Here is a 26,410-nt window from a genome sequence, read left to right on the forward strand (position 1 = left end):
AAGCTGTGTCGTCTGAGCTCAGTGTTCTGTATACCCTACCACCCACGTAGCATCTCGTTAATGAATTGTGTACTTGTGGATTTGGTGAACAGTTGTTTTTTTTTTTTTTTTTTTGCGGTACGCGGGCTTCTCACTGCTGTGGCCTCTCCCGTTGCGGAGCACAGGCTCCGGACGCACAGGCTCAGCGGCCATGGCTCATGGGCCCAGCCGCTCCGCGGCATGTGGGATCTTCCCGGACTGGGACACGAACCCATGTCCCCTGCATCGGCAGGCGGACTCTCAACCACTGCACCACCAGGGAAGCCCTTGGTGAACAATTTTTGTTTCTTTGTTGAAGGAGGTAAATAAATCAGGATCAATTCAGAAGAGGGGTGTGTTGGGTGAGGAATGGGGAGCAAACTAAGGAAATGACATTGTCTCCTAAGAAAACCAAGAATTATAGAATTCTCTCTCTATATCAAGCAGAAATTAGGCTCTTTATATCAGTACACTCTATCACTACGTCGGTGAATCATCAACTTTGTAGAGGGTTGCCATGTCTTACCGCATCTGGGCAGAAGTTAGGAAATTGCAAAAGACAAAGAAAAGCTGCCGGAGTGAAAACTTTACGAGGGTAGCAGTAAAGTCTTTAATATTCCCTACCAAATCTCCAGTCCTTAACAAAATGATGGCATATATTGTGCACTCTGTTAGTAAATGCATTTCCGAGCAAGCACTTCAGTGACTTAGAATGGAATGTAAGTAACTTTTCCCTGCAGCACCTTAACTTTTTATTAGGTTGTGGTATAATGAAATCTGAAAGGTAGGTGACATTTTTATGTTGTTACCATCCAAACATAGACGGTTTCTTAATATCAGTTAGGGAGAAAGAAAGTTGCATTTGGATAGACTGGAGACTTGAATTCTCAAAGCAGTCAGCACAATTTCTTTAATAACTCCATAAATCATTGCGCTGAATTATAGCATTGTTTGCTTTCAGAGTTGTGTTTCTTGGCTTTGGAATGCAGAAATAATTGTAGACTGGGGCTGGACGATTATCAGCCCGTTATCATACTAGGGCCAAGATGATCGTCAAATTACTAGGCATCAGCAAGAGGACAAGAAGCGAACCAGAAAACTTGAGTTTCTCATGTTACAAAATTCTGTCATCTGGGCAGAAGTTAGGACTGTGAGGGCAGTTGGAATAACGATATCCACCTGAGCCTGAGGGTAGTCCAGAGAAAGCTGCCCAAAGTCACATCCGGGGCCACAAAAGCAACCTCATGTGATCAAGGCAGGAAAGACTCAAACTCTGAGGGGCAGTGAGATAACAGGTAGATAAAATCATGAAATGTTCAGTATGTAAACCTGCAACCATAAAAATAAAACATTAAGAGCATCAACCTTTTATTGAGTACTTATGTCATACGCAGTAATGAATGATTTATCTATGTTACCCTGTTTCATTTTCATAAACATTCTAAGGGGATGGGTATTTCTATCATTTCACTTTTACATAAAAATATGATCCTTAGAGAGATTGAATTTCTTAGTCAGGGTTTCATTCTGGTGGAACCAGGAGATGAGTTTTCTGATTATCCCAAAGCCTTGTTCTTAAATGCTATACTCTATTTCCTAACCAATCTTAGACTACTCAGAATAAGGGAGCCTTTTATTAATCAAAAAGGAAAATAATCATTTTTTAAAGTTGGAAAATCTCTGTACGCCATGTATTTTTGCCCAGTGAGCAACGGACTCCTAGGGAGGTAAAGGGATCACCCTAAAAGCACAAGGTGAATTGGTGACCAATTAAACTCAGATCCAAAGTCCTTTGATTCCTGCCCCACACCTTTTCCCTAAACACAGATCTTCACATTTCTTTGTCTAGCCTTGGATTCCTGTCCTCATATTTCCTCAAATAAGGCAGGGACTTAGATTTTAGGGAGGGACAAGAGATAAAGTCTTGGAGGAAAGGGCAGGGGAGACTGAGAAAGACAGGGAGAAAGTTACAGTGAAATTGCAGTGTTCGGATGTAAGCAGCTTCATCCCAGTGCATGCAGCATGTACTCTTCAGCTGTTTCTAGAAATAATTTTGGGCATTTCATCTGCTTAATCCACAAATACCTGTAATAATACATGTCAGACTCTACCAAATCTATTTCTAACACCAGCACCGGAAGTCATTAGCATAGTCACAGTTACATAGCATCAAGTCCACTGGAGACAGAATGCTTTTGGTTCAGATTTAGCTGGAGCCAGTTTTCATCTGAGTGACCTTGACAAGGTTTACTTAACCTTCCTGTTTGTTCATTCATTCATTAAAAAATATATAGTGAGCTCCTTCTTTGTGCTGTGCTGTGGGGGAAGTGCTGGAAGATATAAAAGGATACTGGAGATTAAATTCCCTGCCAATATGGAGCTTATGTTTTACTGGGGAAGGCAGGTAGTAAACAAGTATAAACCATATAGTATATCAGAAAGTCTTTTGCAAGTTTTAAACAGAGAAGGGGGAATGAGGAGATGGGGTCAGGTTTTAGAGTTTTATTTTGTTTTGTCTTTTTAGGAGTTTTATTAATTAATTAATTTTTGCTGTGTTGGGTCGTCGTTTCTGTGCGAGGGCTTTCTCTAGTTGTGGCAAGCGGGGCCACTCTTCATCGCGGTACGCGGGCCTCTCACCATTGCGGCCTCTCTTGTTGCGGAGCACAGGCTCCAGACGCGCAGGCTCAGTAGTTGTGGCTCACGGACCCAGTTGCTCCGCGGCATGTGGGATCCTCCCAGACCAGGGCTCGAACCCGTGTCCCCTGCATTAGCAGGCAGATTCTCAACCACTGTGCCACCAGGGAAGCCCTAGAGTTTTAAATAGGGTGATTACAAGAGGCCTCACTGAAAAGGTACCATTGAAACAAAGATGTGAAATAGTGAGGCGAAAAAGAACACTCCAGGTGAAGGGAACTATGAAAGCCTAAGTCTCAAGCAGAGTTAAAGGAAGGTTGGAGGAAGCGAATGGAGACCAGCATGGCTGGAGATGAATAACTGGGATAAGTGGGAGAAAGACAGTGATAACAGTGATGACTTTTTGTGATGACTTGACTCTTAGTGCAGTGGAAGGTTTTGAGCAGGGGAGTGTCAGTCACTCTCTTACTCAAGGGTCCATTTGAGAGTGACAGCCGTGGTTTGAGCACACCTGCTATGCAGCCCCGTAGGTCCATAACGCTGCCTTGGATCAGGGTGGCGATGTAAAGGAGGTGGCAAGGGTGCTCAGCTGCTGGATTTATTCTGAAGATAAAGCCACGGGAATTTGCTGATGTCGTGGAGGACATGGGGTGTGTATGAGAGAGGAGTCAAGGTTGACTGGAAGGGTTTGGGGCTGACAAACGGGTGAATGATATTGCCACTGACTGAGAAGAGTGTGGACCTTTCTTGTCTTCAGAAGGGTGACAGAATTATGACTTCAGTTTGGGCATACGATATCTGACATATCTATTAGGATTCTAAGTAGAGTTTTTGGACAGTCCGTCAATAGGGGAATCTGGAGTTCAAGGAAGTATCTGGGCCTGGAGACACATTTCACAGTTGTGAATGTTTAACAGTACCTGAAGCCACAGAACTGGAAGATGCCCCCTGGTGGCCGAGTGTGCTTCGACAGGAGGCCCAGGGTTGAGTCGCAGGATGCTCTTACGTTGCAAATTGGGAGACTGAGCAGATCTAACAGACATAGCCAACAGGGACTGGCCCTCTTAATAATAGGCAAGTTCGGTATCTCAGAAGCCAAGGATTTCAAGATGAAGAAGTGATGTATTGTCCCCTTGTCTCATTTTCATATCGACCACAGGGTTAAGTAACTTGCTTGTGTTTACTAAGATTTGCTTACTTCACTGGTTGAAATATGCCACAGGTAATGAATCACCACTGGAAAATGACGTTTCCTCTCTGATCGTTAGCTTCCCTATATGTTAAATGAGCAAATTTGGCTAGTCTTGTCTTCAGAAAACTTCCAGCCTTGATATACTATGACCTTTTCTGATCTTGTATGATTCTGTATGATCAAGACTGAATCCATTCCAGTACTATGCATTTTATGTCAGTCAGAATACAATGTGTCTTTTGTTTAATTTCCTCAAAGCAAATGATCTGGAATCTAATATCATTGTTGTATGTTTGTTGTTGTTAATTGTTTTGAATATCTTCTTTCACTTGTGATTTTGTAGATCTGGAAGAAACCTCCGTCCTCAGGGGCTTAGAGAAGGCTATCCTGTAACTCACGTGGAGGTGAAGAAAACCATCCCTTTGGTGGTGGCCTGAGCAGATTATCTGAACCCCAATGTTGCTCTGAACTTTGTGTTCAAGACTGGAGAAGATTAGGACTGCTAAGGTATGGACTTGTGACTTTATCTTTTTGGAAGGCAAATACATTTTGCCTTCTGTTCTCCTCATCTACTCTTTTCTTTTTCTCTTTCCGTTTTCCCTTTCTCCTTTTAAGCAAAGATCTGCTCTTTTGTTACCAGCTTGTTGGATGTGGTGAGATGGATAAAAATACAATGGAAGAAACTGAGGGCTGCACTGTCTCAGTAATAGAGACACCTCAGTATGCCACCTCAGTAATAGAAGTGACCAGAGGAGAGTCAGTCTAAGGATGAGGAGATATTTGTGCAGGTGTCTCTGATAGAAAGAAAAGAGAAATTGAGGTTGTGCCTATGTGATAAGACTTCAGGTCGAGAGATAAGTAAAGAAGTGGTGCGTGTAATACACTGTATATTTCCATTTTCTACATCCACAGGAAACTTTTGGCAAAACGTTGTATTATATCTTAAGGTTTTTTGGGGGGTTGTCTTTATATATCTTTTGGATACATACCTAGGCTGGGATTAGACTCTTCTAAGTTGAGTCAAGAGGTCCCATTTGTTTTCTGGTTACAGTGATAATCATTCTGTATGTGTGTAGTGTATATATGTACACACATATGCATATGTATTATTTGTATATATATATATATACACACACACACACACACAATTTGTTGAGTGGGGTATAATTGTTCTCTCTCTATATGTGTGTGTATACATGTATATACACATCATATATATGTTATGTAGATCATATATATATGATATGTAGATCATATATATATGATGTGTATATATGATCTATATATGTGGAGGGTGGTGGGGAGAGAGGGACAGATGGAGGGAGGAGAGAGAGAATCCTCCAGAAACTACCACTCATGGTTGTTGTGAGTCAGGCATTGTGCTATAAGGTTTGAAAAAAGAAGTCACAAGTACAACTGATAACAACCATCTGAAATAGATACTTCTGTTCTGGGAAACCAGAAGAGAGATAAGTAGAACGGTTTTCTAATGTTGTGTAGCAAGGAAGGGTTAGGAGCCAGACTCTTTACCAGACTTACTAGAATTTAAGTCTGTGCTCACCTATTGTGTAGAATAGTGGGATTGTGTATGTTGCTGGTTAAAAGCACTGGAGAAATATGGTTGAATAGCCTAGGACCACAGGGCATGTCCAAGAGAAAATGGAGAATGTCTCTGACAATTCAGCTGACAGCTCATTTGCTGTCATTTTAATTTCCTTAAAAAACAAAACAAAAAACAAACAAACAGAAAAAACCCACTCGTAATCCAAAGGCTTTTGGCAACTGGGAGAACAAGGTAGCTAAGGTGTTGCCCTGGGTCCCTTCTTGTGGCACCATAGACCTCCTATATGTCATCATGTGTACCAGGTGGAGGTCCAGAGCTGATGGGAGTCAAATGAGTTAGAGTCACAGGCTTGCTTTTATCGTATCTCTGAATTACTCACTGCTGGAATAAGTGTGGTATATACTTTTAGTTGATCATGAACAGGCCTTCCTATGAGGATGAAGCACACATACTTTCTGTGTTGTTTATGGAAAAGCCTCCAGTGCCCATGCATTGAGCTTTCATGTTCACGTTGCCCCTAGTACCTCTGACAGAGTGCTGACAGACGGGTGAAAATGTGAGGGTGGCATTTCAAACAAACTCTTCTCTGCCTTTTAATCAGGGAATTTTTATTTTTTGTAAAGGAGGTCAATTATTTTTCACTCTTGGACTCAAAGGGCATCTTTAAAGCAGCTTAGGTATAAATACTATTTATGGATTGATTTTCCATTAACATGGTTTCAAAGGCTAAATAGGTAATTTAACAATCAGAAACAAAAATACCTACAGTGTACCTTTTTTGAGTCCTTGCACCAAGTGTAAACATTCTACATAATAGATGTATCGCTGCAGTGCCTTTCTCTGCCTACACGTCCTTGATCTGTTGGAGAGGAAAGCTACAGAAGCTCTTCTCTGCTTGCCCTAAAAACCTACAGCAGTTGAGGGGTTTGGATTGGGATTTTGATGACTGAGTTCTTTGCTTTGAGAATGTTGATCTTTAATTGAGAATGCCTGTGTTCTGTCAGGAATATTCACCTAGATGCTGGGTACTTAAAATATAAATTCAGCGGAGAAAGTTTTAAAGGACTTGGTCATAAAAATGTTCCTGGTTTAGAGGCCAATCAACCCTAAGGGGGAAAATAAAACTCTGATTGTTGACAGAGTATAAGGGGAGAAGAAATTCTACTTTGCAGTGTGTGTTCATCACACGTCTGGATTCAGCTATAGTGTGTACATGCGCCAGATCACAGACCAGCACCCAAATTCCAGGAAGGAAGAAGGAAGTGAGGCAGTGTTGGTTCATCAGTTGACCATAGTAATTCCTGGCTGCCGTGCTCCTGTGCACTGAACAGATTTTTCAGATGTCTTTTCAAGTGAAGACAGTATAAATTAGTGGTTATGGGTTCAGACTTTAGAAAGGCCAATAAGACTTCTGCCTGAATATTAGAAAAACCATTTAATTTTCCTAAGCCAATGCTGCTCAGAGTGTGGTCTATAAGCCAGCAGCTTCAACATCACATAAGCTTGTTAGACATGCAGATTCTCAGGCCCTTCATCCCACTTATTAAATCAGAACCTCTTAGAGAGTGAGGTTCAGGAATCTGTTTTTAAACAGGCTCTCCAGGTAATTTAGATGCTTTGTTGAAATTTGAAGATCACTGCTAGGCCTGTTCCCTGATCGCTGAAAAAGTAGGGAGATTTTAAAAATAACTCCTGTCCAGAAACTAGGAAACGTTAAGAATATTAATGATTAATATATCTAAGTGTGGGTGTTTATATGTCCGTATAACCACATACACATGTATTTGTGAATATATATGGCATTGAAAGAGGGGGAAAACTTTTCAAATACCATAAGTAAAGTTACTGAAGTTATTTTATTTTTATTTATTTTTAATTTTTTAGCATCTTTATTGGAGTATAAACGCTTTACAATGTTGTATTAGTTTCTGCTGTATAACAAAGTGAATCAGCTATATGTATACATATATCCCCATATCCCCTCCCAGTTGCGTCTCCCTCCCACCCTCCCTATCCCACCCCTCTAGGAGGTCACGAAGCACCAAGCTGATCTCCCTGGGCCATGCGGCTGCTTCCCACTAGCTATCTGTTTTACATTTGGTAGTGTTTATATGTCCATGCCACTTTCTCACTTCATCTCAGCTTACCCTTCCCCCTCCTCGTGTCCTCAAGTCCATTCTCTATGTCTGTGTCTTTGTTCCTGTCCTGCCCCTAGGTTCTTCAGAACCATTTTTTTTTCTGTCTTAGATCCCATATATATGTGTTAGAATACTGTATTTGTATTTCTCTTTCTGACTTACTTCACTCTGTATGACAGACTCTAGGTCCATCCATCTCCCTATAAATAACTCAATTTTGTTTCTTTTTATGGCTGAGTAATATTCCATTGTATATATGTGCCACATCTTCTTTATCCATTCATCTGTGAGTGGACACTTAGTTTGCTTCCATGTCCTGGCTATTGTAAATAGAACTGCAGTGAACATTATGGTACATGACTCTTTTTGAATTACGGTTTTCTCAGGGTATATGCCCAGTAGTGGGATTGCCGGGTCGTATGGTAGTTCTATTTTTAGTTTTTTAAGGAACCTCTATACTATTCTCCATAGTGGCTGTATCAATTTACATTTCCATCAACAGTGGAAGAGAGTTCCCTTTTCTCCACACCCTCTCCAGCATTTATTTTATTTTATTTTTTTTAACATCATTATTGGGGTATAATTGCTTTACAATGGTGTGTTAGTTTCTGCTTTATAACAAAGTGAATCAGTTATACATATACATATGTTCCCATATGTCTTCCCTCTTGCATCTCCCTCCCTCCCACCCTCCCTATCCCACCCCTCCAGGCTGTCACAAAGCACCGAGCCAATATCCCTGTGCCATGCGGCTGCTTCCCACTAGCTATCTACCTTACTACGTTTGTTAGTGTGTATATGTCCATGACTCTCTCTCGCCCTGTCACACTCACCCTTCCCCCTCCCCATAACCTCAAGTCCGTTCTCTAGTAGGTCTGCGTCTTTATTCCTGCCTTACCCCTAGGTTCTTCATGACATTTTTTTTTCTTAAATTCCATATGTATGTGTTAGCATACGGTATTTGTCTTTTTCTTTCTGACTGACTTCACTCTGTATGACAGACTCTAGGTCTATCCACCTCATTACAAATAGCTCAATTTCGTTTCTTTTATGGCTGAGTAATATTCCATTGTATATATGTGCCACATCTTCTTTATTCATTCATCTGTCAGTGGACACTTAGTTTGCTTCCATGTCCTGGCTATTGTAGATAGAACTGCAGTGAACATTATGGTACATGACTCTGTTTGAATTATGGTTTTCTCAGGGTATATGCCCAGTAGTGGGATTGCCGGGTCATATGGTAGTTCTATTTTTAGTTTTTTAAGGAACCTCTATACTGTTCTCCATAGTGGCTGTATCAATTTACATTTCCATCAACAGTGGAAGAGAGTTCCCTTTTCTCCATACCCTCTCCAGCATTTATTGTTTCTAGATTTTTTGATGATGGCCATTCTGACTGGAATGAGGTGATACCTCATTGTAGTTTTGATTTGCATTTCTCTAATGATTAGTAATCTTGAGCATCCATTAATGTGTTTGTTGGCAATCTGTATATCTTCTTTGGAGAAATGTCTATTTAGGTCTTCTGCCCATTTTTGGATTGGGTTGTTTGCTTTTTTGATATTGAGCTGCATGAGCTGCTTGTAAATTTTGGAGATTAATCCTTTGTCAGTGGCTTTGTTGGCAAATATTTTCTCCCATTCTGAGGGTTCTCTTTTCATCTTGTGTATGGTTTCCTTTGCTGTGCAAAAGCTTTTAAGTTTCATTAGGTCCCATTTGTTTATTTTTATTTCCATTTCTTTAGGAGGTGGGTCAAAAAGGATCTTGCTGTGATTTATGTCAAAGAGTGTTCTCCCTATGTTTTCCTCTAAGAGTTTTATAGTGTCTGGCCTTACATTTAGATCTTTAATCCATTTTGAGTTTATTTTTGTGAATGGTGTTAGGAAGTGCTCTAATTTCACTTTTATACACGTAGCTGTCCAGTTTTCCCAGTACCACTTATTGAAGAGGCTGTCTTTTCTCCATTGTATATTCTTGCCTCCTTTATCAAAGATAAGGTGACCATATGTGCATGGGTTTATCTCTGGGCTTTCTATCCTGTTCCATTGATCTATATTTCTGTTTTTGTGTCAGTACCATACTGTCTTCATCACTGTAGCTTTGTAGTGTAGTCTGAGGTCAGTGAGGCTGATTCCTTCAGCTCCGTTTTTCTTTCTCAAGATTGCTTTGGCAATTTGTATCTGTGTTTCCATAGAAATTGTGAATTTTTTTGTTCTAGTTCTGTGAAAAATGCCATTGGTAGTTTGATAGGGATTGCATGGAATCTGTAGATTGCTTTGGGTACTATAGTCATTTTCACAATGTTGACTCTTCCAATCCAAGAACATGGTATATATGTCCATCTGTTTCTATCATCTTTAATTTCTTTCATCACTGTCTTACAGTGTTCTGCATACAGGTCTTTTGCCTCTTTAGGTAGGTTTATTCCTAGGTATTTTATTCTTTTTGTTGCAATGGTAAATGGGAGTGTTTCCTTAATTTCTCTTTCAGATTTTTCATCATTAGTGTATAGAAATGCAAGCGATTTCTGTGCATTAGTTCTGTATCCTGCTACTTTACAAAATTCATTGATTAGCTCTAGTAGTTTTCTGGTAGCATGTTTAGGATTCTCTATGTATAGTATCATGTCATACTATGTATATATATGACTATACTATGTATAGTATCATGTCATCTGCAAACAGTTTTACTTCTTCTTTTCTGATTTGGATTCCTTTTATTTCTTTTTGTTCTCTGATTGCTGTGGCTAAAACTTCCCAAACTATGCTGAGTGATACTGGTGAGAGTGGACAACCTTGTCTTGTTCCTGATCTTATAGGAAATGGTTTCAGTTTTTCAACACTGAGAATGATTTTGGCTGTGGGTTTGTCATATATGGCCTTTACTATGTTGAGGTAAGTTCCCTTGTGCCTACTCTCTGGAGGGTTTTTATCATAAATGGGTGTTGAATTTTGTCAAACGCTTTTTCTGCATCTATTGAGATGATCATATGGTATTTATTCTTCAATTTGTTAGCATGGTGTATCACATTGATTGATTTGCGTATATTGAAAATCAATCCTTGCATTCCCAGGATAAACCCTACTTGATCCTGGTGTATGATCCTTTTAATGTGCTGTTGGATTCTGTTTGCTAATATTTTGTTGAGGATGTTTGCATCTATGTTCATCAGTGATATTGGACTGGAGTTTTCTTTTTTGTGTGACATCTTTGTCTGGTTTCAGCATCAGGGTGATGTTGGCCGCATAGAATGACTTTGGGAGTGTTCCTTCCTCTGCTGTATTTTGGAAGAGTGTGAGAACGATAGGTGTTAGCTCTTTTCTAAATATTTGATAGAATTCTCCTGTGAGGCCATCTGGTCTGGGCTTTTGTTTGTTGGAAGATATTTAATCACAGTTTTAATTTCAGTGCTTGTGATTGGTCTGTTTATATTTTCTATTTCTTCCTGGTTCAGTCTCGTAAGGTTGTGCTTTTCTAAGAATTTGTCCATTTCTTCTTGGTTGTCCATTTTATTGGCATATAGTTGCTTGTAGTAATCTCTCATCATCCTTTGTATTTCTGCAGTGTCAGTTGTTACGTCTCCTTTTTCATTTCTGATTCTGTTCATTTGAGTCTTCTCCCTTTTTTTCTTGATGAGTGTGGCTAATGGTTTATCAGTTTTGTTTATTTTCTCAAAGAACCAGCTTTTAGTTGTATTGATCTTTGCTATTGTTTCCTTCATTTCTTTTCATTAATTTCTTATCTGATATTTATGATTTCTTACCTACTGCTAACTTTGGGGTTTTTTTGTTCTTCCTTCTCTAATTGCTTTAGGTATAAGGTTAGGTTGTTTATTTGAGATGTTTCTAGTTTCTTGAGGTAGGATTGTATTGCTATAAACTTCCCTTTTAGAACTGCTTTTGCTGTATCCCATAGGTTTTGGATTGTCGTGTTTTCATTGTCATTTGTTTCTAGGTATTTTTAAATTTCCTCTTTGATTTCTTAAGTGACCTCTGGGTTATTTAGTAGCATATTGTTTAACCTTCATGTGTTTGTATTTTTTACGGTTTTTTTTCCTGTAAATGATATCTAGTTCTATAGCATTGGAGTCAGAAAAGATACTTGATACAATGTTAATTTTCTTAAATTTACCAAGGCTTGATTTGTGACCCAAGATATGGTTTACCCAGGAGAATGTGCCATGAGCACTTGAGACGAAAGTATATTCTGTTGTTTCTGGATGGAATGCCCTGTAAACAGCAATTAAGTCCGTCTTGTTTAATTTGTCATTTAAAGCTTGTGTTTCCTTATTTATTTTCATTTTGGATGATTTGTCCGTTGGTGAAAGTAGGGTGTTAAAGTCCCCTACTATAGTTGTGTTACTGTCGATTTCCCCTTTTATGGCTGTTAGCATTGGCCTTATGTATTGAGGTGCTCTTATGTTGGGTGCATAAATATTTACAATTGTTATATCTTCTACTTGGATTGATCCCTTGATCATTATGTAGTGTCCTTCTTTGTCTCTTGTCATAGTCTTTATTTTAAAGTCTGTTTTGTCTCTTATGAGCATTGCTACTCCAGCTTTCCTTTGCTTTCCATTTGCATGGAATATCTTTTTCCATCCCCTCACTTTCAGTCTGTATGTGTCCCTGGGTCTAAAGTGGGTCTCTTGTAGATAGCATATATACGGGTCTTGTTTTTGTATCCATTCAGCCAGTCTGTGTCTTTTTGTTTGGAGCATTTAATCCATTTACATTTAAGGTAGTTATCAATATGTATGTTCCTATTACCATTTTCTTAATTGTTTTTGGTTTGTTTTTGTAGGTCTTTTCCTTCTCTTGTGTTTCCTGCTTAGAGAAGTTCCTTTAGCATTTGTTGTAAAGCTGGCTTGGTGGTGCTAAAGTTTCTTAACTTTTACTTATCTGCAAAGGTTTTAATTTCTCCATGGAATCTGAAAGAGATCCTTGCTGGGTAATCTTGTTTGCAGTTTTTTCCCTTTCATCACTTTAAGTATGTTCTGCCACACCCTTCTGGCTTGCAGACTTTCTGGTGAAAGATCAGCTGTTAACCTTATGGGGATTCCCTTGTATATTATTTGTTGCTTTTCCTTTGCTGCTTTTAATATTTTTTCTTTGTATTTAATTTTTGATAGTTTGATTAATATGTGTCTTGGCGTGCTTCTCCTTGGACTTATCCTGTATAGGACTCTCTGCACCTCCTGGACTTGATTATTTTCTTTCCATGTTAGGGAAGTTTCCAACTATAATCTCTTCAAACATTTTCTCAGACCCTTTCATTTTCTCTTCTTATTCTGGGACCCTATAATTCAAATGTTGTTGCGTTTAGTGTTGTCCCAGAGGTTTCTGAGACTGTCCTCAATTCTTTTAATTCTGTTTTCTTTATTGTGCTCTGTGGTAGTTATTTCCACTATTTTATCTTCCAGGTCACTTATCCATTCTTCTGCCTCAGTTATTCTGCTATTGATCCCTTCTAGAGAATTTTTAATTTCATTTAGTGTGTTGTTCTTCGTTGTTTGCTCTTTAATTCTTCTAGGTCTTTGTTAAACTTTTCTTGTGTTTTCTCCATTCTGTTTCCAAGATTTTGGATCATCTCTCCTGTCATTATTCTGAATTCTTTTTCAGGTAGACTGCCTATTTCCTCTTCATTTGTTTGATCTTCTGGCTTTTTACCTTGTTTCTTCATCTGCTGCATATTTCTCTATCTTCTCATTTTGTTTAACACTGTGTTTGGGGTCTCCTTCTCACAGGCTGCATGTTCATAATTCCCGTTGTTTTTGATGTCTGCCCCCAGTGTGTAAGGTTGGTTCAGTGGGTTGAGTAGGCTTCCTGGTGGAGGGAACTGGTGCGTATGTTCTGGTGGGTGGGGCTGGATCTTGTCTTTCTGCTGGGCAGGGCCACGTCCAGTGGTGTGTTTTGGCGTGTCTGTGAACTCAGTATGATTTTAGGCAGCCTCTCTGCTAATGGATGGGGTTGTGTTCCTGTCTGCTGGTTGTTTGGCATGGGGCATCCCTCACTGGAGTTTGCTGGCTGTTGGGTGTAGCTGGGTCTTAGTGTTAGGATGGAGATCTCTGGGAGATCTCTCGCTGATCGATGTTACGTGGGGCCAGGAGGCCTCTGGTGGTCCAGTGTCCTGAACTAAGCTCTCCCACCTCAGAGGCACAGGCCTGACACCCGGCCAGAGCACCAAGACCCTGTCAGCCACACGGCTCAGAAGAAAAGGGAGAATAAAAGAAAACTAATAATAATAATAAGTTTTAAAAAAATTATTAAAATAAAAAAATTCAAAAGTTATAATAATTAAATAAAAAGAAGAGAGCAACCAAACCATTAAAGAAATCCACCAATGATAACAAGCACAAAAAACTGTAGTAAGATAAACATAGAAATCTGTTCTGTTGTTAGATAAACGTACTAACATGGGTAAATCTCAGAAACAGTATGAGCGAAAGGAGCCAAACACCACAAAAATACTTATTTTATGTTTTAATTTATATGACATTATGTAAGAGAACTAATGGATGATGATAGAAATCAGATCAGTACTTGCTTCTGATGGTAGATTACCTGGGAAAGGTACATGAGGGAAATTTCTGGGATAACGCAAATGTTCTGTGCCTTAATTCGTAAGGACTGATTGAATGGCACCTTCACTGAGCACTTCACTATACGTAAATTATGTATGTAAAAATGCATGAAAGAAAGAATTTTTAAACTTCCATTTATTGAGTACATTGTCAAAAGTACTTTTCTTATTTTAAAATTTATTTTATGGAAGTAGAGTTGATTTACAATGTGTTCATTTCTACTGTAAAGCTAAGTGATTCAGTTATACATATACATATATACATATATATATATATATATATATATATACACACACACACATTCTTTTTCATATTCTTATCCATTGTGGTCTATCACAGGATATAGAATACAGTTTCCTGTGCTGTACAGTAGGACCTTGTTTAAAAGTACTATTCTTTATGTATGTGGGCTCATTTAATCCTTGAACAACTCTGGGGTTGGTATTAGAATAATAATACTAATTTACCTAATTTACAGGTATGGAACTGATAGTGATAAAAGTAAGGTAACTGGCTCCGAATCATACTGCTTGGTCACAGAAGCTGAATTACAGAGTAGGTCCATTTCACATATCTGAACCCTCATGTTACACTTTTGTCATAAGTTCCCTTGGTTCCATTTTAATTCAAGATCAACTGTGAGGCAACAGTCCCCGGGAAGAGGCTTCCAGGATGGCCAGTGAGGGACAGAGGTTATTAAGTGGATGAATTAGGTATTTTCCCAGTAACTTTGGTGGTGGGGTGTGGATAAAAAGTTAGTAGCAAATATTACTACTGCCTTCAGGGATCATTGCTTTAAAGCATTCGGACACAGGTCTGTTTTCTCAGTGTGATCCTTCTTGATTATAGAATATAAAATAAATTGTAGTATGAGAACTGTAAAGCATGCCGTTTAGAAAACACTGTGTGATGACTGGCAGAGGCGATATCATTTAGTAAAAAGCACTAGAAAGAGATTGCCTGGGTTCAAGTGTAGGCTTCTCCACTTTCTGGCAAGTCACTGAACTGCTTCCAGCCTCAGTTTCTTCATTTGTGCGATGGAAATGATTCTCATGCCTATTTGATATAAAGTGAGGATTAAGTGAAATTATGCTTGTAAAGTGCTAGCATATGCTGGTTCCCTACAATTCCTGTGTGAATGTTAAGCTGCCATTTTGGAGCAGAGATTATAAGAGCGAGATTTTATGAGCGATGACATTCCTAAGCAAGAGAATAGCATTATATTCCACCTATGTGGCCTCTGAGTCACTGTGTATATCTATGCCTTCACTTAACTTTAGCTGAAAGCAAAATGCTGTCATTTCTTAAAAACCATGTCAGTTTCATTGTAAGAATTTGGAAACTGTCAAAGAAGTTGACCCTGTTTCCAAAAAAAAAATCATTTAATTAATATGCAGGATATTGTATTGAGAAAAAACTGTCATTTAATGTAGATGTTACATTTTATCTGTCCAGAGTGATTGAAAGCCAGCCTGAAACTATTTAGCATGTTTAACTGATATCAGCAAGGTTAATTGTCTGGGGAATGGTGAAGAGCTGAATTCCTTTATGCGCCTCTACAATTTGCAGTACTGTCGTAATAGTTTTCATGAGACTTGGGCATAAGCTTTTATTTTAGTTGTTTTTTGTTTTGTTTTGTTTTGTTTTTGCGGTATGCGGGCCTCTCACTGTTGTGGCCTCTCCCGTTGTGGAGCACAGGCTCCGGACGCGCAGTCTCAGTGGCCATGGCTCATGGGCCCAGCCACTCCACGGCATGTGGGATCTTCCCAGACGGGGACACGAACCCGTGTCCCCTGCGTCGGCAGGTGGACTCTCAACCACTGCGCCACCAGGGAAGCCCTAGTTGTGTTTTTTAAAGTCTCAGTTTATGTAGTAAAATTTTAAAATCAGGGATGGTACACATATGTGCACGCTAACAGTGCTTTTCCTGTGAAGTACAAGTTAGTCTACTACCAACCTGCTATGTAAGGCAGAAAAATCTCTGAACACCTCCAAAAAGGTTATGAAAGGGAAATTAAAAGCTGCTTTTGAGGCTAATTTTTGTCACTGTTTCTGATTGTTACCACTAAGTGTAGTAGTAATGGGTAGTGAGGGTCAGAACCCTTTCGATATTGTTGGGGTGTGTAGGGGCATGTGTGTGGTATGTCTATTTCCTCCTTTGGAGTCTTATCAGTAAATTCTTATGCTGTTTTTGTTTTTAAATTGAAGCATAGTTGATTTACAATGTTACATTAGTTTCAGGTGTACAGCAAAGTGATTCAGTTACACATACAGCTCTCTTTTTCCTCATGCGGGTTTTATGCAAGTGTTAGTATTTGCATGGGTCATTTCTGCACTCGTCTGTTTCATTTGGAATGATGCTTGTTGTGTTTTTTGTGTCTCCCAGTACATCAGCAGGACAGTGGCTGACTTATCAAGTCTTAGGATGGCTCTTCTCTTAAGGTCTTTCTCAGCTCTCACTGAATTTACCCTGAAACTCATCATGCATTGACATTTCGTCTCAGATAATAAATATCTTAGTGTCAAACATTAAAGCATCAGCAGAACCGCTGTGTGAAAAGAGAAGACTCTTGCTGTGGAATCCAAAGTGTCACTTTCCACAGCTGGCTTGGTTTGTTTCTTTATTCACCTAATGTATGGTGAGAAACTGTCATGAGCTAGGGGCTGTGCCAGGGTTGCTACTTATTATCTGCATGACACCTGTCCACTCTTGGATTTCAGTTTCCTGGTGTGTAAGATGGGCGTTTGGGTCAAATAAGCCTAGATTTCAGCAAGTATTGTTGCATTTAATTTCAAATAAGCTTGTAATTAATGTTAATACAGCAACATTCTCCGGACATGTTTGACAGTTACCTGTAAGGATCAATTCAGACATGGAATATGAAGGTCCAAGGAGATTGAGCTAAAGAAATTATAAAAATTCTATGTAAGACTTCTTGATGAATTGTAGCACTTACTCTACACCGTGAGATTTCAGAGTGCAATTCAGAATGCCTCATTTGGGATATTATCTAATTGTTCCCTCTGTATATTCTAGAGGTCTTTTTTTTTTTCTTTCTACCTTCAGTAATAGCTCTTGAGAGACTATCTCATTATACAGATTGGGAAACTGAGGAACAGAGAGGTCAAGTAATTTTCTTAAAACCAGACTGGTAGGGTAAGAAACTTTCTTTGGGTTGGGCTCTTAAAATGCCTGTAATGAGCCCAGCTCTATTCACATTATTTTTTACCCTGCGGTAAAGCATACCTACTTACTAAAAGAAACCTGCTTTAATGTTCTTTGATGCTTTTAATGCTTCTGAAGGTGGCAGCACCCTTTTTGCCCTTAGTTTTCTAATTCAAACAGCTACCATTTTAGGAATAGTCTCCTTTTGACAGTTACTGGAGAGAAGATTTGTGCTTCTCCCCTTGAGTATTGTTTTCAGGTCTGTTTGTTTAGTTGGGTTGAATTTTACCCAAGGCCTTTGAAACGAACAAAATTTGAGTTGTTCCTGTGTTCCAGTCTTGTATAGCTTTAGGTCTTATTTGCCAGGTTCAAACATCCTCCCTCCCTCCCCCCGCATTACCACCATCAATAATGATGACAAAACGGCCATTTGAAATTTTCCTGCAATTTGAAGTATGTTATTTTCATAACTAGGAAAATCTAACATCAGTTAAAAATCTGAACACTACAATTCACATCTAGAAGTGATCTCCTCAGAAAGGTTTTCTCTTCAGCTTGCTTATTGTTTCCCCTTTGCTTTGCTGCTAAACCCAGCCGCACGCTGCTATTTCTTTTTCATGACACTTTTAGATGTTCATACCAGCATTTTCCTCAGATTCAGCCAGAATTACAGAGTTGATGCATGCCCATCCCATATATTTGTTGTGAGGATCAAATGGGAGTTTGAAAACTACCATCCCATTGCCTGAGAACTGTCCACACTTTCCCATTCCCTTCCCATTCCATTCTGACTTTTTACATCATCTCCTTCACTATTTCCCTTCCCTCTCCCCAACCCCAGCCTTTCCACAAGCTACAGTGACCCTCTCCCTTTGTCCAAAAATATGCCATGTTCTTTTAGATCACCACTACTTTGCTCCTGCTGGTCCTTTTGCCATCCCTATGCATGCCCCACCCCAAAAAATTTTTTGAAAAATTCCTCATCTTTTAAGATCCAGTTCACTGAAAGCCTTCTGAGACTCCATTGAGCCATATGTTAATTCTTCCCTTTTGACTTCATTGCTTTTTTTTTTCCCAAACCTGCACTGTGACTCTTACTATGAAGAGAGGTTATTATAATTGTTTGTATAAGTCACTCTCCTCAGTAGAAAGCAAGATCTTTAAGACAGACATTCTATTTTTTTTTTTTTTAAATGAATGTATCTTCTATTTCCCAGCTCTGCCTGGAACGTAGCAGGTACTCAACAGACATTGGAAAGGGGAAAGTATGCTTAAACATATTGCAGAATGGATTTAATTTAGAAATAAGTCATTTTCTCTTGGTTTATTGATGCTTTTTGGATTTTAAAATTCTTTTATTTTGGGTGGCTGTTTTTTATTTTGGTTTTGGTTTCTGTTTGCTTGTCCTGATGTTTCTTTCTATATAATCTATTTTAGAGGTCTTCTATCCTTATTTTCCTCCTGGCTACAATATCTATTCTTATTATCTTTTTTCCCCTCTGCAGCACTGTGCTTTCCAGACTTTATTAAGTCCTCAACACTCTGACTAGGCAGGGTTAGCACACATCTAGCACATGTGCTACCTTCCACCTTTCCTGTGCCCTTGGCAGACATCAGTAGTCAATCCCAGCTCAAGAGTCCTAGAATCTTCCCAACACATCACTCCAGAAATGTCATGTGATCGAAGAATGATGTCAGAAAATTAGTGACCGCAACAAATGGATTATATTTCTGTTTCTAGGGAATGGAGCTCTTAGAGAATAAGAAGTATCTCTTGTAAAATAAGTATTTTTTATTAATGAAAGGTTTGAAAAATAAAGTATAAATCTCTTAGGCCACAGAAAAGAGAAATTTAGTAGAAATAAAGAGTCAGATATAGTAGATCACTTCAGGAATCCTTGATCCCATTAAAAGGATCGCCAGAGGGAGAACTTCAAGATGGCAGAAGAGTAAGACGTGGAGATCACCTTCCTCCCCACAGATACATCAGAGTTACACCTACATGTGGAACAGCTCCTACAGAACACCTACTGAATGCTGGCAGAACACCTCAGACTTCCCGAAAGGCAAGAAACTTCCAACCTACCTGGGTAGGGCAAAAGAAAAAAGAAAAAACAGAGACAAAAGAATAGGGACGGGACCTGTACCACTGAGAGAGAGCTGTGAAGAAAAGTCTCCACACACTAGGAAGCCCCTTCACTGGGGGAGATAGGGGATGGTGAGGGGAAGCTTCTGAGCCACGGAGGAGAGCGCAGCAATAAGGGTGCAGAGGGCAAAGCAGAGAGATTCCCGCACAGAGGATCGGTGCCGACCAGCACTCACCAGCCGGAGAGGCTTGTCTGCTCACCCGCCGGGGCGGGTGGGCGGGGCTGGGAGCTGAGGCTCAGGCTTCGGAGGTTAGACCCAGGGAGAGGACTGGGGTTGGCTGCGTGAACACAGCCTGAAGGGGGCTAGTGCACCATAGCTAGCCAGGAGGGAGTCCAGGAAAAGCTCTGGAACTGCCCACGAGGCAAGAGAGCATTGTTTCGGAGTGGAGGAGAAGGGATTCAGAGCACCACCTAAACGAGCTCCAGAGACAGGCGCAAGCCGTGGCTATAAGCGCAGGCCCCAGAGATGGTCATGAGATGCTAAGGCTGCAACTGCAGCCACCAAAAGACCTGTGTGGAAGCACAGGTCACTATCCACACCTCCCCTCCCGGGAGCCTGTGCAGCCCACCACTGCCAGGGACCCATGATCCAGGGACAGCTTCCCCGGGAGAACACATGGAGCACCTCAGGCTGTTGCAACATCATGCTGGCCTCTGCTTCTGCAGGCTCGCCCGGCATTCCGTACCCCTCGCTCCCCCCGGCCTGAGTGAGCCACAGCCCCCAATCAGCCGCTCCTTTAACCCCGTCCTGTCTGAGTGAAAAACAGACGCCCTCACGCAACCTGCATGCAGACACAGGGCCAAATCCAGGAGCTGTACGAACAAAGAAGAGAAAGGGAAATCTCTCCCAGCAGACTCAGGAGCAGCGGATTAAATCTCCACAGTCAACTTGATGTACCCTGCATCTGTGGAATACATGATAGACAACGAATCATCCAAAACTGAGGCGATGAAAGTTGGGAACAACAATATATATATATTTTTCCTCTTTCTCCTTTTATGAGTGTGAATGTATATGCTTTTTTGTGTGATTTTGTCTTGTACCTTTGCTTTTACCATTTGACATAGGGTTCTGTCTGTCCATTTTTTTTATTACTTTTTAATTTTTTTTATTTTTAATAATTTTTTCTTTTTTATTTTAATAACTATTTTATTTTTTCTTTCTTTCTTTTTTTTCTCACTTTTCTGCTGAGCCATGTGGCTGACAGGGTCTTGGTGCTCAGGCTGGGTGTCAGACCTGTGCCTCTGAGATGGGAGAGCCAAGTTTAGGACACTGGTCCACCAGAGAACTCCCGGCTCCATGTAATGTCAACTGGCAAAAGCTCTCCCAGAGATCTCCATCTCAACGCTAAGACCCAGCTCTGCTCAATGACCAGCAAGCTACAGTGCTGGACACCTTATGCCAAACAACTAGCAAGACAGGAACACAACCCCACCCATTAGCAGAGAGGCTGCCTAAAATCATAATCAGTTCACAGACACCCCCAAACACACCACCGGACTCAGTCCTGCCCACCAGAAAGACAAGATTGAGCCTCATCCACCAGAACACAGGCACTAGTCCCCTCCACCAGGAAGCCTACACAACCCACTGAACCAACCTTAGCCACTGGGGGCAGACACCAAAAAAAATGGGAACTAAGAACCTGCGGCCTGCGAAAAGGAGACGCCAAACACAGTAAGTTAAGCAAAATGAGAAGACAGAGAAACACACAGCAGATGAAGGAGCAAGGTAAAAACCCAGAAGACCAAACAAATGAAGAAGAAATAGGCAGTCTACCTGAAAAAGAATTCAGAATAATGATAGTAAAGATGATCCAAAATCTTGGAAATAGAATAGAGAAAATACAAGAAATGTTTAACAAGGACCTAGAAGAACTAAAGAGCAAACAAACAGTGATGAACAACACAGTAAATGAAATTAAAAATTCTCTGGAGGGAATCAATAGCAGAATAACAGAGGCAGAAGAATGGATAAGTGACCTGGAAAATAAAATAGTGGAAATAACTACGGCACAGCAGAATAAAGAAAAAAGAATGAAAAGAATTGAGGACAGTTTCAGAGGCCCCTGGGATAACATTAAATGCACCATTATTCGAATTATAGGGGTCCCAGAAGAAGAAGAGAAAAAGAAAAGGACTGAGAAAATATTTGAAGTGATTATAGTTGAATACTTCCCTAATATGGGAAAGGAAATAGTTAATCAAGTACAGGAAGTGCAGCGAGTCCCATACAGAATAAATCCAAGGAGAAGCATGCCAAGACACATATTAATCAAACTATCAAAATTAAATACAAAGAAAAATATTAAAAACAGCAAGGGAAAAACAACAAATAACATACAAGGGAATCCCCATAAGGTTAACAGCTGATCTTTCAGCTTTGAAACTCTGCAAGCCAGAGGGAGTGGCAGGACATGTTTAAAGTGATGAAGGGCAAAAACCTACAACCAAAATTACTCTACCCAGCAAGGATCTCATTCAGATTCGACGGAGAAATTAAAACCTTTACAGATAAGTAAAAGTTAAGAAAATTTAGCACCACCAAGCCAGCTTTACAACAAATGCTAAAGGAACTTCTCTAGGTAGGAAACACAAGAGAAGGAAAAGACCTACAAAAACAAACCCAGGGCTTCCCTGGTGGCGCAGTGGTTGAGAGTCCGCCTGCCGATGCAGGGGACACGGGTTCATGCCAAGGTCCCACCCAGAAGATCCCATGTACCATGGAGCGGCTGGGCCCGTGAGCCATGGCCACTGAGCCTGCGCATCTCGAGCCTGTGCTCCGCAACGGGAGAGGCCACATAGTGAGAGGCCTGCATACTGCAAAAAAAAAAAAAAAAAAAGATACCTAGAAACAAGTGACAATGGAAACATGACGACCCAAAACCTATGGGTTGCAGCAAAATCAGTTCTAAGAGGGAAGTTTATAGCAATACAATCTTACCTCAACAAACCTTACCTTATCTCAACAAAAGAAACATCTCAAATAAACAACCTAACCTTGCAGCTAAAGCAGTTAGAGAAGGGAGAACATGAAAACCCTGAACTTACCAGAAGGAAAGAAATCATAAAGATGAGATCAGAAATAAATGAAAAAGAAATGAAGGAAACAATAGCAAAGATCAGTAACACTAAAAGCTGGTTCTTTGAGAAGATAAACAAAGTTTTAAACCATTAGCCAAACTCATCAAGAAAAAACAGGAGAAGACTCAAATCAATAGAATTGGAAATGAAAAAGGAGAAGTAAAAACTGACACTGAAGAAATACAAGGGATCATGAGAGATTACTACAAGCAACTATATGCGAACAAAATGGACACCCTGGAAGAAATGCACAAATTCTTAGAAAACCACAACCTTCCAAGACTGAACCAGGAAGAAATAGAAAATATAAACAGACAAATCACAAGCACTGAAATTGGGACTGTGATTAAAAATCTTCCAACAAATAAAAGCCCAGGACCAGATGGCTTCACAGGCGAATTCTATCAAACATTTAGAGAAGAGCTAACACCTATCCTTCTCAAACTCTTCCAAAATATAGCAGGGGGAGGAACACTCCCAAACTCATTCTACAAGGCCACCATCACCCTGATACCAAAGCCAGACCAGGATGTCACAAAGAAAGAAAACTACAGGCCAATATCACTGATGAACATAGATGCAAACATCCTCAATAAAATATTAGCACACAGAATCCAACAGCATATTAAAAGGATAAAAAAAACAAAAAAGAAAAGAAAGCACACCGTGATCTAGTGGGGTTTATCCCAGGAATGCAAGGATTCTTCAATATATGCAAATCAATCAATGTGATATACCATACCAACAAATTGAAGGAGAGAATCCATATGACCATATCAATAGATGCAGAAAGCTTTTGACACAATTCATCCTTTTATGCTAAAAACCCTACACAAAGTAGGCATAGAGGGAAATTACCTCAACATAATAAAGGCCATATATGACAAACCCACATGTAACATCATTCTCAGTGGTGAAAAACTGAAACCATTTCCTGCAAGATCAGGAACAAGACAAGGTTGCCCACTCTCACTATTCAACAGAGTTGGGGAAGTTTTAGCCACAGCAATCAGAGAAGAAAAGAAGTAAAGGGAATCTAAATCAGAAAAGAAGAAGTAAAGTTGTCACTGTTTGCAGATGACATGATATTATACATAGAGAATCCTAAAGATGCTACCAGAAAACTACTAGAGCTAATCAATGAATATGGGAAAGTAGCAGGATACAAAATTAATGCATAGAAGTCTCTTGCATTCCTATACACTAATGGTGAAAAATCTGAAAGAGATATCAAGGAAACACTCCCATGTACCACTGCAACAAAAAGAATAAAATATGTAGGAATAAACCTACCTAAGGAGTCAAAAGACCTGTATGCAGAAAACTATAAGACACTGATGAAAGAAATTAAAGATGATTCAAACAGATGGAGAGATAGACCATGTTCTTGGATTGGAAGAACATTGTGAAAATGACTATACTACCCAAAGCAATCTACAGATTCCATACAATCCCTATCAAACTACCACTGGCATTTTTCACAGAACTAGAACAAAAAATTTCACAATTTGTATGGAAACACAGAAGACCCCGAATAGCCAAAGCAATCTTGAGAAAGAAAAATGGAGCTGGAGGAATCAAGCTCCCAGAGGTTAGATTATACTACAAAGCTACAGTAATCAAGGCAATATGGTATTGGCACAAAAACAGAAGTTTAGATCAATGGAACAGGATAGAAAGCCCAGAGATAAACCTACAGACCTATGGTCAACTAATCTATGACAAAAGAGGCAAGGATATACAATGGAGAAAAGACAGCCTCTTCAATAAGTGGTGCTGGGAAAACTGGACAGCTACACGTAAAAGAATGGTCTTACAACACTCCCTAACACCATACACAAAAATAAACCCTAACACCATACACAAAAATAAATGCAAAATGTATTAAAGACCTAAATGTAAGGCCAGACACTATAAAACTCTTAGAGGAAAATATAGGCAGAACACTCTATGACATAAATCACAGCAAGATCCTTTTTGGACCACCTCCTAGAGAAATAGAAATAAAAAGAAAAATAAACAAATGGGACCTAATGAAATTTAAAAGCTTTTGTACAGCAAAGGAAATCATAAACAAGACAAAAAGACAACCCTCAGAATGGGAGAAAATATTTGTAAATGAAGCAACTGACAAAGGATTACTCTCTAAAATTTACAAGCAGCTCATGCAGCTCAATATCAAAAAAAACAAACAACCCAATCCAAAAATGGGCAGGACACCTAAATAGACATTTCTCCAAGGAAGATACACAGATTGCTAACAAACATATAATCATTAGAGAATTGCAAATCAAAACTACAGAGAGGTATTACCTCACACCAGTCAGAATGGCCATGATCAAAAAATCTACAAACAACAAATGCTGGAGAGGGTGTGGAGAAAAGGGAACCCTCTTGCAGTGCTGGTGGGAATGTAAATAGATATAGCCACTGTGGAGAACAGTATGGAGGGTCTTTAAAAAACTATAAATAGAACTACCATATGACCCAGCATTCCCACTACTGGGCATATACCCTGAGAAAACCATAATTCAAACAGAGTCATGTACCACAATGTTCTTTGCAGCTCTTTTTACAGTAGCCAGGACATGGCAGCAACCTAAGTGTCCATCAACAGATGAATGGATAAAGAAGATGTGGCACATATATACAATGGAATATTGCTCAGCCATAAAAAGAAACAAAATTGAGTTATTCGTAGTGAGGTGGATGGACCTAGAGTCTGTCATACAGGGTGAAGTAAGTCAGAAATAGAAAAACAAATACTGTATGCTAACATGTATATATGGAATCTAAAAAAAAAGGTTCTGAAGTACCTAGGGGCAGGACAGGAATAAAGACGCAGGTGTAGAGAATGGACTTGAGGACACGGGGAGGGGAAGGGTAATCTGGGACAAAGTGAGAGAGTGTCATGGACTTATATGTATTACGAAATGTAAAACAGATAGCTAGTGGGATAGATAGATAGCCGCATAGCACAGGGAGATCAGCTTGGTGCTTTGTGACCACCTAGAGGGGTGGGATAGGGAGGGTGGGAGGGATATGCAATGGGAGGAGATATGGGGGAGATATGTGTATGTGTATAGCTGGTTCAATTTGTTATAAAGCAGAAACTAACACACCATTGTAAAGCAATTATAGTCCAATAAAGATGTTTTTTAAAAAAATGAAAGAAAAATATAAAAGCATATGCAGAGATGACAGGTAAATTTGAGGAGTTGTCGGTATTTGATTGTCAAACAAAGTTTAAAATACTATTCTAGAGAGACCATTGGTTGAATTTACACATCTTAATCCAAGTGGCATAAATGGGAAGTAAAAAAATGTTCCTGATGTATCAGCCTCAATTTTGAAAATTCTAAGAATAAAAGTTCCTTAAAAACCTCTGGAATGGGGAGAAAAGAAAACCTCTACAAAAAGAAATTATTCTAAAACTGGTATCAAATTTTTCATCAGCAACACTAGCCTCAAGAAGATAATGGAGCAGTTTCTTATATTTTCTCAGGAAAAACTATTTTGAGCCTTGAATTCAGTTCTAAGCCAAACTGTAACTGAGAACAAGATAAAGGCATTTTAAACCATCAAGATATCTAGACCTTTTATACACCCTTTCTGAATATATTCCTGCAAATTAAGAATGAAATTCTGGAAAGAATTTTTAAAGGTACCATGAAGCCAATGAAGAGCCCCTCCAAAAATTCGAATATGACAGTTGTGCATGTCTAGAAAGTTTTTAGTCAAAATTGGAGAAGTCCAGAAACTCTAAGAAGATACCTTCAAGAAAAAAAAAAAGATTACTACCGAGAGACAGAGTTTTGCCAGTGAGCTAAGTGATGGGATGTGAAGAAAGCATGTGTGTCATCTTAAGAAGAGAAGAGACA

The sequence above is a fragment of the Lagenorhynchus albirostris genome, chromosome 3, assembly GCF_949774975.1.
Source record: "Lagenorhynchus albirostris chromosome 3, mLagAlb1.1, whole genome shotgun sequence".
In the NCBI taxonomy this organism is placed as follows: domain Eukaryota; kingdom Metazoa; phylum Chordata; class Mammalia; order Artiodactyla; family Delphinidae; genus Lagenorhynchus; species Lagenorhynchus albirostris.